This window comes from Zonotrichia albicollis, chromosome 30 (genome assembly GCF_047830755.1).
Source record: "Zonotrichia albicollis isolate bZonAlb1 chromosome 30, bZonAlb1.hap1, whole genome shotgun sequence".
NCBI lineage: Eukaryota > Metazoa > Chordata > Aves > Passeriformes > Passerellidae > Zonotrichia > Zonotrichia albicollis.
The window spans coordinates 2,105,061-2,119,262 of record NC_133848.1 but is presented as its reverse complement, the minus strand read 5'-3'; positions in this window follow the sequence as shown (position 1 = coordinate 2,119,262).

Here is a 14,202-nt window from a genome sequence, read left to right as displayed (position 1 = left end):
TAGAGCCAAGTGGCTCCTGAAATCTGCCAGCCAGAAGCGGGGTGGGTGAGTTTTGTTTGCCTGGGAAAGGGCCGTGTTTTTTTGTTCGGAGGCCTGTGGCTGGGAGTGGCCAGCTGGCTCCTGAAAATCCACGATACGCAGGATGGTTCCCAGATGAAAAGTGGCACCAGTGCCAAGTCGGGCTGGTTTGATAGTACCAAGTGGCTCCTGGAATCTCCCAGCCAGAAGATGGGCAGGTCAGTTTTACTTGCAGGGAAATGCGCCGTGGTTTGTGTTTGGTGGCCTGTGGCTGGGAGTGGCCGGCTGGCTCCTGAAAATCCACGATATGCAGGATGGTTCCCAGATGAAAGGTGACACCAGTGCCGAGTTGGGCTGGTTTGATAGTACCAAGTGGCTCCTGGAATCTGCCAGCCAGAAGATGGGCGGGTCAGGTTTACTTCCAGGGAAAATGGCCGTGGTTTGTGTTTGGGGGCCTGTGGCTGGGAGTGGCCGGCTGGCTCTTGAAAATCCACGATACGCAGAATGATTCCCAGACCCAAGGTGGCACCAGTGCCAAGTCGGACTGGTATGATAGTAAAAAGTGGCTCCTGCAATCTACCATCCAGAAGTGGGGCAGCTGTGTTTTTTTTCCAGGGAAAAGGGCCGTGGTTTGTGTTCGGGGGCCTGTTGCTGGGAGTGGCCGGCTGGCTCCTGAAAATCCACGATACGCAGGATGGTTCCCAGATGAAAGGTGGCACCAGTGCCAATCATGCTGGTTTGACAGAGCCAAGTGGCTTCTGAAATCTGCCATCCAGAAGATGGCCGGTCAGTTTTACTTCCAGGGAAAAGGGCCGTAGTTTGTGTTTGGTGGCCTGTGGCTGGGAGTGGACGGCTGGCTCCTGAAAATCCACGACACGCAGGGTGATTCCCAGACCCAAGGGGGCACCAGTGCCATGTCGGGCTGGTTTGATAGAGCCAAGTGGCTCCTACAATCTGCCAGCCAGAAGCGGGGTGGGTGAGTTTTGTTTGCCAGGGAAAAGGACAATAGTTTGTGTTTGGGGCCTGTGGCTGGGAGTTGCCGGCTGGCTCCTGAAAATCCACGATACGCAGTATTGTTCCCAGATGAAAGGTGGCACCAGTGCCGAGTCGGGCTGGTTTGATAGAGCCAAGTGACTCCTGCAATCTGCCAGCCAGAAGATGGGCAGATCAGTTTTACTTCCAGGGAAAAGGGCCGTTTTTTGTGTTTGGGTGCCTGTGGCTTCGAATGTGCGGCTGGCTCCTGAAAATCCACGATACGCAGGATGGTTCCCAGATGAAAGGTGGCACCAGTGCTGAGTCGGGCTGGTTTGATAGAGCCAAGTGGCTCCTGAAATCTGCCAGCCAGAAGCGGGGTGGGTGAGTTTTGTTTGCCTGGGAAAGGGCCGTGTTTTTTTGTTCGGAGGCCTGTGGCTGGGAGTGGCCAGCTGGCTCCTGAAAATCCACGATACGCAGGATGGTTCCCAGATGAAAAGTGGCACCAGTGCCAAGTCGGGCTGGTTTGATAGAGGCAAGTGGCTGCTGCAATCTGCCAGCCAGAAGATGGGCAGGTCAGTTTTACTTCCAGGGAACAGGGCCGTAGTTTGTGTTTGGGGGCCTGTGGCTGGGAGTGGCCAGCTGGCTCCTGAAAATCCACGATACGCAGAATGATTCCCCGACCCAAGGTGGCAATGATGCCAAGTCGGGCTGGTTTGATAGTACCAAGTGGCTCCTGCAATCTACCTTCCAGAATTGGGGCAGCTGTGTTTTTATTCCAGGGAAAATGGCCGTGGTATGTGTTTGGGCACCTGTGGCTGGGAGTGGCCGGCTGGCTCCTGAAAATCCACGATACGCAGGATGATTCCCAGATGAAAGGTGGCACCAGTGCAGAGTCGGGCTGGTTTGATAGTACCATTTGGCTCCTGCAATCTGCAAGCCAGAAGATGGGCAAGTCAGTTTTACTTCCAGGGAAAAGGGCCGTGGTTTGTGTTTGGTGGCCTGTGGCTGGGAGTGGCCGGCTGGCTCCTGAAAATCCACGATATGCAGGATGGTTCCCAGATGGAAAGTGGCACCAGTGCCACGTCGGACTGGTTTGATAGAGCCAAGTGGCTCCTGCAATCTGCCAGCCAGATGATGGGCAGGTCAGTTTTACTTCCAGGGAAAAGGGCCGTAGTTTGTGTTCGGGGTCTGTGGGTGGGAGTGGCCGGCTGTCTCCTGAAAATCCACGATACGCAGGATGGTTCCCAGACCCAAGGCGCCCCTAGTGCCGAGTAGGGCTGGTTTGATTGAGCCAAGTGGCTCCTGCAATCTGCCAGCTAGAAGCTGGGCGGGTGAGTTTTGTTTGCCAGGGAAAGGGCCGTGGATTTTTGTTCGGAGGCCTGTGGCTGGGAGTGGCCGGCTGGCTCCAGAAAATCCACGATTCGCAGGATGGTTCCCAGATGAAAGGCACCACTATTGCCTTGTTGGGCTGGTTTGATAGAGCCAAGTGGCTCCTGCAATCTGCCAGCCAGAAGCGGGGCGGGTGAGTTTTGTTTGCCAGGGAAAGCGCCGTGGTTTTTTGTTCGGAGGCCTGTGGCTCGGAGTAGCCGGCTGGCTCCAGAAAATCCACGATACGCAGGATGATTCCCAGATGAAAGGTGGCACCAGTGCAGGGTCGGGCTTGTTTCATAGAGCCAAGTAGCTCCTGCAATCTGCCCGGCAGAAGCGGGGTGGGTGAGTTTTGTTTGCCAGGGAAACGGGAAGTGGTTTGTTTCGGGGGCCTGTGGGTGGGAATGGCCGGCTGGCTCCTGAAAATCCACGCCGCGCAGGATGGTTCCTAGATGAAAGGTGGCACCAGTGCCACCTCGGGCTGGTTTGATAGCGCCACGTGGCTCCTGCAATTTGCCAGCCAGAAGCGGGGCGGGTGAGTTTTGTTTGCCAGGGAAAGGGCCGTGGTGTTTTGTTAAGGGGGCCTGTGGCTGGGAGTGGCCGGCTGGCTCCTGAAAATCCACGATACGCAGGATGGTTCCCAGATGAAAGGTGGCACCAGTGCCGAGTGGGGCTGGTTTGATAATACCAAGTGGCTCCTGCAATCTGCCAGCCAGAAGATTGGCAGGTCTGTTTTACTTCCAGGGAAAAGGGCCGTAGTTTGTGTTTGGGGGCCTGGGGCTGGGAGTGGCCGGCTGGCTCCTGAATATCCAGGTTTCGCAGGATGATTCCCAGATGAAAGGTGGCACCAGTGCCGAGTTGGGCTGGTTTGATAGAGCCACGTGGCTCCTGCAATCTGCCAGCCAGAAGCGGGGTGGGTGAGTTTTGTTTGCCAGTGAAAATTGTCGTAGTTTGTGTTTGGGGGCCTGTGGCAGGGAGTGGCCGGCTGGCTCCTGAAAATCCACGATTCGCAGGATGGTTCCCAGAATAAAGGTGGCACCAGTGCCGAGTTGGGCTGGTTTGATAGAGCCAAGTGACTCCTGCAATCTGCCAGCCAGAAGATGGGCAAGTCAGTTTTACTTCCAGGGAAAAGGGCCGTAGTTTGTGTTTGGGGGCCTGTGGCTTGGAGTGGCCGGCTGGCTCCTGAAAATCCATGATACGCAGTATGGTTCCCACATGAAAGGTGGCACCAGTGCCAAGTCGGGCTGGTTTGATAGAGCCAAGTGACTCCTGCAATCTGCCAGCCAGAAGATGGGCAGCTGAGTTTTACTTCCAGTGAAAAGGGCTGTAGTTTGTGTTCGGGGGCCTGTGGGTGGGAGTGGCCAGCTGGCTCCTGAAAATCCACGATACGCAGGATGGTTCCCAGACCCAAGGCGCCCCTAGGGCCGAGTAGGGCTGGTTTGATTGAGCCAAGTGGCTCCTGCAATCTGCCAGCTAGAAGCGGGGCGGGTGAGTTTTGTTTGCCAGGGAAAGGGCCGTGGATTTCTGTTGGGAGGCATGTGGCTGGGAGTGGCCGGCTGGCTCCAGAAAATCCACGATACGCAGGATGATTCCCAGACCCAAGGCACCACTATTGCCAACTTGGGCTGGTTTGATAAAACCAAGTGGCTCCTGCAATCTGCCAGCCAGAAGCGGGGCGGGTGAGTTTTGTTCGCCAGGGAAAGGGCCATGGTTTTTTGTTCGGAGGCCTGTGGCTGGGAGTGGCCGGCTGGCTCCTGAAAATCCACGATACGCAGGATGATTCCCAGACCCAAGGCGGCACCACTGCCAAGTCGGACTGGTCTGATAGTACAAAGTGGCTCCTGTAATCTACCATCCAGAAGCCGGGCAGCTGAGTTTTTTTTCGAGGGAAAAGGGCCGTGGTATGTGTTTGGGGGCCTGTGGCTGGGAGTGGCCGGTTGGCTCCTGAAAATCCACGATACGCAGGATGGTTCCCAGATGAAAGGTGGCACCAGTGCCAAGTCGGGCTGGTTTGATAGAGCCAAGTGGCTCCTGCAATCTGCCAGCCAGAAGATGGGCAGGTCAGTTTTACTTCCAGGGAAGAGTGCCGTAGATTATGTTGGGGGCACGTGGCTGGGAGTGGACGGCTGGCTCCTTCAAATCCACGACACGCAGGATGATTCCCAGACCCAAGGGGGCACCAGTGCCGAGTCGGGCTGGTTTGATAGAGCCAAGTGGCTCCTGCAATCTGCCAGCCAGAAGCGGGGTGGGTGAGTTTTGTTTGCCAGGGAAAAGGACCATAGTTTGTGTTTGGGTGCCTGTGGCTTCGAATGTGCGGCTGGCTCCTGAAAATCCACGATACGCAGGATGGTTCCCAGATGAAAGGTGGCACCAGTGCCACCTCGGGCTGGTTTGATAGCGCCAAGTGGCTCGTGCAATCTGCCAGCCAGAAGCAGGGTGGGTGAGTTTTGTTTGCCAGTGAAAATTGTCGTAGTTTGTGTTTGGGGGCCTGTGGCAAGAAGTGGCTGGCTGGCTCCAGAAAATGCAGTATACGCCGGTGTGTTCCCAGACTCAAGGTGGCACCTGTGTCTTGTCGGGCTGGTTTGATAGTACCAAGTGTCTCCTGCAATCTGCCATCCAGAAGCGGGCAAGGTGAGTTTTGCTTGCCAGGGAAAAGAGCCGTGGTTTGTGTTTGCGGGCATGTGGCTGGGAGTGGATGGCTGGCTCCTGAAAATCCACATTATGCAGGAGTTTCCCAGACCCAAGGTGGCACCAGTGCCATGTCGGGCTGGTTTGATAGAGCCAAGTGGCTCCTGCAATCTGCCAGCCAGATGATGGGCAGCTGAGTTTTACTTCCAGGGATAAGGGCCGTAGTTTGTGTTTGGGGGCCTGTGGCTGGGAGTGCCTGGCTGGTTCCTGAAAATCCACGATACGCAGGATGGTTCCCAGATGAAAGGTGGCACGATTGCCAAGTCGGGCTTGTTTGATAGAGCAAAGTGGAACCTGCAATCTGCCAGGCAGAAGCGGGGAGGGTGAGTTTTGTTTGCCAGGGAAAAGGGCCGTGGTTTTTGTTCCGGGGCCTGTGGCTGGGAGTGGCCGGCTGGCTCCTGAAAATCCACGATGCGCAGGATGGTTCCCAGATGAAAGGTGGCACCAGTGCCAAGTAGGGCTGGTTTGATAGTACCAAGTGGCTCCTGCAATCTGCCATCCAGAAGCGGGGAAGCTGAGTTATTTTTCCAGGGAAAAATGCCGTGGTATATGTTTGGGGACCTGTGGCTGGGAGTGGCCGGCTGGCTCCTGAAAATCCACGATACGCAGAATGATTCCCAGACCCAAGGTGGCAATGATGCCAAGTCGGACTGGTATGATAGTAAAAAGTGGCTCCTGCAATCTCCCAGCCAGAAGATGGGCAGGTCAGTTTTACTTGCAGGGAAATGCGCCGTGGTTTGTGTTTGGGGGCCTGTGGCTGGGAGTGGCCGGCTGGCTCCTGAAAATCCACTCTACGCAGGATGGTTCCCAGACCCAAGGTGGCACCAGTGCCACGTCGGGCTGGTTTGATAGAGGCAAGTGGCTCCTGCAATCTGCCAGCCAGATGATGGGCAGGTCAGTTTTACTGCCAGGGAAAAGGGAAGTGGTTTTTCTTCGAGGGCCTGTGGCTGGGAGTGGACGGTTGGCTCCTGAAAATCCCCGCCGCACAGGATGGTTCCCAGATGAAAGGTGGCGCCAGTGCCAAGTCGTGCTGGTTTGATAGAGCCATCTGGCTCCGGCATTCTGCCAGCCAGTAGTGGGGCAGGTGAGTTTTGTTTGCCAGGGAAAAGGGCCGTGGTTTCTGTTCGGGGGCCTGTGGCTGGGAGTGGACGGATGGCTCCTGAAAATCCACGATACGCAGGATGGTTCCCAGACCCAAGGTGGCACCAGTCTTGAGTCGGGCTGGTTTGCTAGAGGCAAGTGGCTCCATCAATCTGCCAGCCAGAAGCGTGGCGGGTGAGTTTTGTTTGCTAGGGAAAAGGGCCGTGGTTTGTGTTCGGGGGCCGGTGGCAGGGACTGGCCGGCTGGCTCCTGAAAATCCACGATACGCAGGATGGTTCCCAGATGAAAAGTGGCACCAGTGCCAAGTCGGGCTGGTTTGATAGAGGCAAGTGGCTGCTGCAATCTGCCAGCCAGAAGATGGGCAGGTCAGTTTTACTTCCAGGGAACAGGGCCGTAGTTTGTGTTTGGGGGCCTGTGGCTGGGAGTGGCCAGCTGGCTCCTGAAAATCCACGATACGCAGAATGATTCCCCGACCCAAGGTGGCAATGATGCCAAGTCGGGCTGGTTTGATAGTACCAAGTGGCTCCTGCAATCTACCATCCAGAAGTGGGGCAGCTGTGTTTTTATTCCAGGGAAAATGGCCGTGGTATGTGTTTGGGCACCTGTGGCTGGGAGTGGCCGGCTGGCTCCTGAAAATCCACGATACGCAGGATGGTTCCCAGATGAATGGTGGCACCAGTGACAAGTCGGGCTGGTTTGATAGAGGCAAGTGGCTCCTGCATTCTGCCAGCCATAAGCAGGGCGGGTGAGTTTTGTTTGCCAGGGAAAAGGGCCGTGGTTTGTGTTTGGGGGCCTGTGGCTGGGAGTGGCCGGCTGGCTCCTGAAAATCCACGCTGCGCAGGATGGTTCCCAGATGAAAGGCACCACTATTGCCTAGTTGGGCTGGTTTGATAGAGCCAAGTGGCTCCTGCAATCTGCCAGCCAGAAGCGGGGCGGGTGAGTTTTGTTTGCCAGGGAAAGCGCCGTGGTTTTTTGTTCGGAGGCCTGTGGCTCGGAGTAGCCGGCTGGCTCCAGAAAATCCACGATACGCAGGATGATTCCCAGATGAAAGGTGGCACCAGTGCAGGGTCGGGCTTGTTTCATAGAGCCAAGTAGCTCCTGCAATCTGCCCGGCAGAAGCGGGGTGGGTGAGTTTTGTTTGCCAGGGAAAAGGGAAGTGGTTTGTTTCGGGGGCCTGTGGGTGGGAATGGCCGGCTGGCTCCTGAAAATCCACGCCGCGCAGGATGGTTCCTAGATGAAAGGTGGCACCAGTGCCACCTCGGGCTGGTTTGATAGCGCCACGTGGCTCCTGCAATTTGCCAGCCAGAAGCGGGGCGGGTGAGTTTTGTTTGCCAGGGAAAGGGCCGTGGTGTTTTGTTAAGGGGGCCTGTGGCTGGGAGTGGCCGGCTGGCTCCTGAAAATCCACTCTACGCAGGATGGTTCCCAGATGAAAGGTGGCACCAGTGCCGAGTGGGGCTGGTTTGATAATACCAAGTGGCTCCTGCAATCTGCCAGCCAGAAGATTGGCAGGTCTGTTTTACTTCCAGGGAAAAGGGCCGTAGTTTGTGTTTGGGGGCCTGGGGCTGGGAGTGGCCGGCTGGCTCCTGAATATCCAGGTTTCGCAGGATGATTCCCAGATGAAAGGTGGCACCAGTGCCGAGTTGGGCTGGTTTGATAGAGCCACGTGGCTCCTGCAATCTGCCAGCCAGAAGATGGGCAGCTGAGTTTTACTTCCAGTGAAAATTGTCGTAGTTTGTGTTTGGGGGCCTGTGGGTGGGAGTGGCCAGCTGGCTCCTGAAAATCCACGATACGCAGGATGGTTCCCAGACCCAAGGCGCCCCTAGGGCCGAGTAGGGCTGGTTTGATTGAGCCAAGTGGCTCCTGCAATCTGCCAGCTAGAAGCGGGGCGGGTGAGTTTTGTTTGCCAGGGAAAGGGCCGTGGATTTCTGTTGGGAGGCCTGTGGCTGGGAGTGGCCGGCTGGCTCCAGAAAATCCACGATTCGCAGGATGGTTCCCAGACCCAAGGCACCACTATTGCCAACTTGGGCTGGTTTGATAAAACCAAGTGGCTCCTGCAATCTGCCAGCCAGAAGCGGGGCGGGTGAGTTTTGTTCGCCAGGGAAAGGGCCGTGGTTTTTTGTTCGGAGGCCTGTGGCTGGGAGTGGCCGGTTGGCTCCTGAAAATCCACGATACGCAGGATGGTTCCCAGATGAAAGGTGGCACCAGTGCCAAGTCGGGCTGGTTTGATAGAGCCAAGTGGCTCCTGCAATCTGCCAGCCAGAAGATGGGCAGGTCAGTTTTACTTCCAGGGAAGAGTGCCGTAGATTATGTTGGGGGCACGTGGCTGGGAGTGGACGGCTGGCTCCTTCAAATCCACGACACGCAGGATGATTCCCAGACCCAAGGGGGCACCAGTGCCGAGTCGGGCTGGTTTGATAGAGCCAAGTGGCTCCTGCAATCTGCCAGCCAGAAGCGGGGTGGGTGAGTTTTGTTTGCCAGGGAAAAGGACCATAGTTTGTGTTTGGGTGCCTGTGGCTTCGAATGTGCGGCTGGCTCCTGAAAATCCACGATACGCAGGATGGTTCCCAGATGAAAGGTGGCACCAGTGCCACCTCGGGCTGGTTTGATAGCGCCAAGTGGCTCGTGCAATCTGCCAGCCAGAAGCAGGGTGGGTGAGTTTTGTTTGCCAGTGAAAATTGTCGTAGTTTGTGTTTGGGGGCCTGTGGCAAGAAGTGGCTGGCTGGCTCCAGAAAATGCAGTATATGCCGGTGTGTTCCCAGACTCAAGGTGGCACCTGTGTCTTGTCGGGCTGGTTTGATAGTACCAAGTGTCTCCTGCAATCTGCCATCCAGAAGCGGGCAAGGTGAGTTTTGCTTGCCAGGGAAAAGAGCCGTGGTTTGTGTTTGCGGGCATGTGGCTGGGAGTGGATGGCTGGCTCCTGAAAATCCACATTATGCAGGAGTTTCCCAGACTCAAGGTGACACCTGTGCCATGTCGGGCTGGTTTGATAGTACCGAGTGCCTCCTGCAATCTGCCATCAAGAAGCCGGGCATGTGACTTTTGTTGGCCAATGGAAAGGGCCATGGATTGTGTATGGGGGCCTATGTCAGGGAGTGGCCAGCTGGCTCCTGAAAAACCACTACACTCAGGATGGTTCCCAGTCGCAAGGTGGCACCAGTGCCGAGTCGGGCTGGTTTGATAGTACCAAGTGTCTCCTGCAATCTGCCAGCCAGAAGCGGGGCGGGTGAGTTTTGTTTGCCAGGGAAAGGGCCGTAGTTTGTGTTTGGGGCCTGTGGCTGGGAGTGGCCGGCTGGCTCCTGAAAATCCACTATACGCAGGATGGTTCCCAGACCCAAGGTGGCACCAGTGCCATGTCGGGCTGGTTTGATAGAGCCAAGTGGCTCCTGCAATCTGCCAGCCAGATGATGGGCAGGTCAGTTTTACTTCCAGGGATAAGGGCCGTAGTTTGTGTTTGGGGGCCTGTGGCTGGGAGTGCCTGGCTGGTTCCTGAAAATCCACGATACGCAGGATGGTTCCCAGATGAAAGGTGGCACGATTGCCAAGTCGGGCTTGTTTGATAGAGCAAAGTAGAACCTGCAATCTGCCAGGCAGAAGCGGGGAGGGTGAGTTTTGTTTGCCAGGGAAAAGGGCCGTGGTTTTTGTTCCGGGGCCTGTGGCTGGGAGTGGCCGGCTGGCTCCTGAAAATCCACGATGCGCAGGATGGTTCCCAGATGAAAGGTGGCACCAGTGCCAAGTAGGGCTGGTTTGAGAGTACCAAGTGGCTCCTGCAATCTGCCATCCAGAAGCGGGGAAGCTGAGTTATTTTTCCAGGGAAAAATGCCGTGGTATATGTTTGGGGACCTGTGGCTGGGAGTGGCCGGCTGGCTCCTGAAAATCCACGATACGCAGAATGATTCCCAGACCCAAGGTGGCAATGATGCCAAGTCGGACTGGTATGATAGAAAAAAGTGGCTCCTGCAATCTCCCAGCCAGAAGATGGGCAGGTCAGTTTTACTTGCAGGGAAATGCGCCGTGGTTTGTGTTTGGGGGCCTGTGGCTGGGAGTGGCCGGCTGGCTCCTGAAAATCCACTCTACGCAGGATGGTTCCCAGACCCAAGGTGGCACCAGTGCCACGTCGGGCTGGTTTGATAGAGGCAAGTGGCTGCTGCAATCTGCCAGCCAGAAGATGGGCAGGTCAGTTTTACTTCCAGGGAACAGGGCCGTAGTTTGTGTTTGGGGGCCTGTGGCTGGGAGTGGCCAGCTGGCTCCTGAAAATCCACGATACGCAGAATGATTCCCCGACCCAAGGTGGCACCAGTGCCAAGTCGGACTGGTATGATAGTAAAAAGTGGCTCCTGCAATCTACCATCCAGAAGTGGGGCAGCTGTGTTTTTTTTACAGGGAAAAGGGCCGTGGTTTGTGTTCGGGGGCCTGTGGCTGGGAGTGGCCGGCTGGCTCCTGAAAATCCACGATACGCAGGATGGTTCCCAGATGAGAGGTGGCACCAGTGCCAATCATGCTGGTTTGACAGAGCCAAGTGGCTTCTGAAATCTGCCAGCCAGAAGATGGCCGGTCAGTTTTACTTCCAGGGAAAAGGGCCGTAGTTTGTGTTTGGTGGCCTGTGGCTGGGAGTGTACGGATGGCTCCTGAAAATCCACGATACACAGGATGGTTCCCAGATGAAAGGTGGCACCAGTGCCGAGTCGGGCTGGCTTGATAGAGGCAAGTGGCTCCTGCAATCTACCATCCAGAAACGGGGCAGCTGAGTTTATTTTCCAGGGAAAAGTGCCGAGGTATACGATTGGGGGCCTGTGGCTGGGAGTGGCCGGCTGGCTCCTGAAAATCCAGGCCGCGCAGGATGCTTCCCAGATGAATGGTGGCACCAGTGACAAGTCGGGCTGGTTTGATAGAGGCAAGTGGCTCCTGCATTCTGCCAGCCATAAGCAGGGCGGGTGAGTTTTGTTTGCCAGGGAAAAGGGCCGTGGTTTGTGTTTGGGGGCCTGTGGCTGGGAGTGGCCGGCTGGCTCCTGAAAATCCACGCTGCGCAGGATGGTTCCAAGATCCAAGGGGGCACAAGTGCCGAGGCGGACTGGTTTGATAGAGCCAAGTGGCTCCTGCAATCTTCCAGCCAGAAGATGGGCAGGTCAGTTTTACTTCCAGGGAATGGGGCTGTAGTTTGTGTTTGGGGGCCTGTGGCTGGGAGTGGCCGGCTGGCTCCTGAAAATCCACGATACGCAGAATGGTTCCCAGAACCAAGGCGCCACTAGTGCCGAGTTGGGCTGGTTTGATTGAGCCAAGTGGCTCCTGCAATCTGCCAGCTAGAAGCTGGGCGGGTGAGTTTTGTTTGCCAGGGAAAGGGCCGTGGATTTTTGTTCGGAGGCCTGTGGCTGGGAGTGGCCGGCTGGCTCCAGAAAATCCACGATTCGCAGGATGGTTCCCAGATGAAAGGCACCACTATTGCCTAGTTGGGCTGGTTTGATAGAGCCAAGTGGCTCCTGCAATCTGCCAGCCAGAAGCGGGGCGGGTGAGTTTTGTTTGCCAGGGAAAGCGCCGTGGTTTTTTGTTCGGAGGCCTGTGGCTCGGAGTAGCCGGCTGGCTCCAGAAAATCCACGATACGCAGGATGATTCCCAGATGAAAGGTGGCACCAGTGCAGGGTCGGGCTTGTTTCATAGAGCCAAGTAGCTCCTGCAATCTGCCCGGCAGAAGCGGGGTGGGTGAGTTTTGTTTGCCAGGGAAAAGGGAAGTGGTTTGTTTCGGGGGCCTGTGGGTGGGAATGGCCGGCTGGCTCCTGAAAATCCACGCCGCGCAGGATGGTTCCTAGATGAAAGGTGGCACCAGTGCCACCTCGGGCTGGTTTGATAGCGCCACGTGGCTCCTGCAATTTGCCAGCCAGAAGCGGGGCGGGTGAGTTTTGTTTGCCAGGGAAAGGGCCGTGGTGTTTTGTTAAGGGGGCCTGTGGCTGGGAGTGGCCGGCTGGCTCCTGAAAATCCACGATACGCAGGATGGTTCCCAGATGAAAGGTGGCACCAGTGCCGAGTGGGGCTGGTTTGATAATACCAAGTGGCTCCTGCAATCTGCCAGCCAGAAGATTGGCAGGTCTGTTTTACTTCCAGGGAAAAGGGCCGTAGTTTGTGTTTGGGGGCCTGGGGCTGGGAGTGGCCGGCTGGCTCCTGAATATCCAGGTTTCGCAGGATGATTCCCAGATGAAAGGTGGCACCAGTGCCGAGTTGGGCTGGTTTGATAGAGCCACGTGGCTCCTGCAATCTGCCAGCCAGAAGATGGGCAGCTGAGTTTTACTTCCAGTGAAAATTGTCGTAGTTTGTGTTTGGGGGCCTGTGGGTGGGAGTGGCCAGCTGGCTCCTGAAAATCCACGATACGCAGGATGGTTCCCAGACCCAAGGCGCCCCTAGGGCCGAGTAGGGCTGGTTTGATTGAGCCAAGTGGCTCCTGCAATCTGCCAGCTAGAAGCGGGGCGGGTGAGTTTTGTTTGCCAGGGAAAGGGCCGTGGATTTCTGTTGGGAGGCCTGTGGCTGGGAGTGGCCGGCTGGCTCCAGAAAATCCACGATACGCAGGATGGTTCCCAGACCCAAGGCACCACTATTGCCAACTTGGGCTGGTTTGATAAAACCAAGTGGCTCCTGCAATCTGCCAGCCAGAAGCGGGGCGGGTGAGTTTTGTTCGCCAGGGAAAGGGCCGTGGTTTTTTGTTCGGAGGCCTGTGGCTGGGAGTGGCCGGTTGGCTCCTGAAAATCCACGATACGCAGGATGGTTCCCAGATGAAAGGTGGCACCAGTGCCAAGTCGGGCTGGTTTGATAGAGCCAAGTGGCTCCTGCAATCTGCCAGCCAGAAGATGGGCAGGTCAGTTTTACTTCCAGGGAAGAGTGCCGTAGATTATGTTGGGGGCACGTGGCTGGGAGTGGACGGCTGGCTCCTTCAAATCCACGACACGCAGGATGATTCCCAGACCCAAGGGGGCACCAGTGCCGAGTCGGGCTGGTTTGATAGAGCCAAGTGGCTCCTGCAATCTGCCAGCCAGAAGCGGGGTGGGTGAGTTTTGTTTGCCAGGGAAAAGGACCATAGTTTGTGTTTGGGTGCCTGTGGCTTCGAATGTGCGGCTGGCTCCTGAAAATCCACGATACGCAGGATGGTTCCCAGATGAAAGGTGGCACCAGTGCCACCTCGGGCTGGTTTGATAGCGCCAAGTGGCTCGTGCAATCTGCCAGCCAGAAGCAGGGTGGGTGAGTTTTGTTTGCCAGTGAAAATTGTCGTAGTTTGTGTTTGGGGGCCTGTGGCAAGAAGTGGCTGGCTGGCTCCAGAAAATGCAGTATACGCCGGTGTGTTCCCAGACTCAAGGTGGCACCTGTGTCTTGTCGGGCTGGTTTGATAGTACCAAGTGTCTCCTGCAATCTGCCATCCAGAAGCGGGCAAGGTGAGTTTTGCTTGCCAGGGAAAAGAGCCGTGGTTTGTGTTTGCGGGCATGTGGCTGGGAGTGGATGGCTGGCTCCTGAAAATCCACATTATGCAGGAGTTTCCCAGACTCAAGGTGACACCTGTGCCATGTCGGGCTGGTTTGATAGTACCGAGTGCCTCCTGCAATCTGCCATCAAGAAGCCGGGCATGTGACTTTTGTTGGCCAATGGAAAGGGCCATGGATTGTGTATGGGGGCCTATGTCAGGGAGTGGCCAGCTGGCTCCTGAAAAACCACTACACTCAGGATGGTTCCCAGTCGCAAGGTGGCACCAGTGCCGAGTCGGGCTGGTTTGATAGTACCAAGTGTCTCCTGCAATCTGCCAGCCAGAAGCGGGGCGGGTGAGTTTTGTTTGCCAGGGAAAGGGCCGTAGTTTGTGTTTGGGGCCTGTGGCTGGGACTGGACGGCTGGCTCCTGAAAATCCACTATACGCAGGATGGTTCCCAGACCCAAGGTGGCACCAGTGCCATGTCGGGCTGGTTTGATAGAGCCAAGTGGCTCCTGCAATCTGCCAGCCAGATGATGGGCAGGTCAGTTTTACTTCCAGGGATAAGGGCCGTAGTTTGTGTTTGGGGGCCTGTGGCTGGGAGTGCCTGGCTGGTT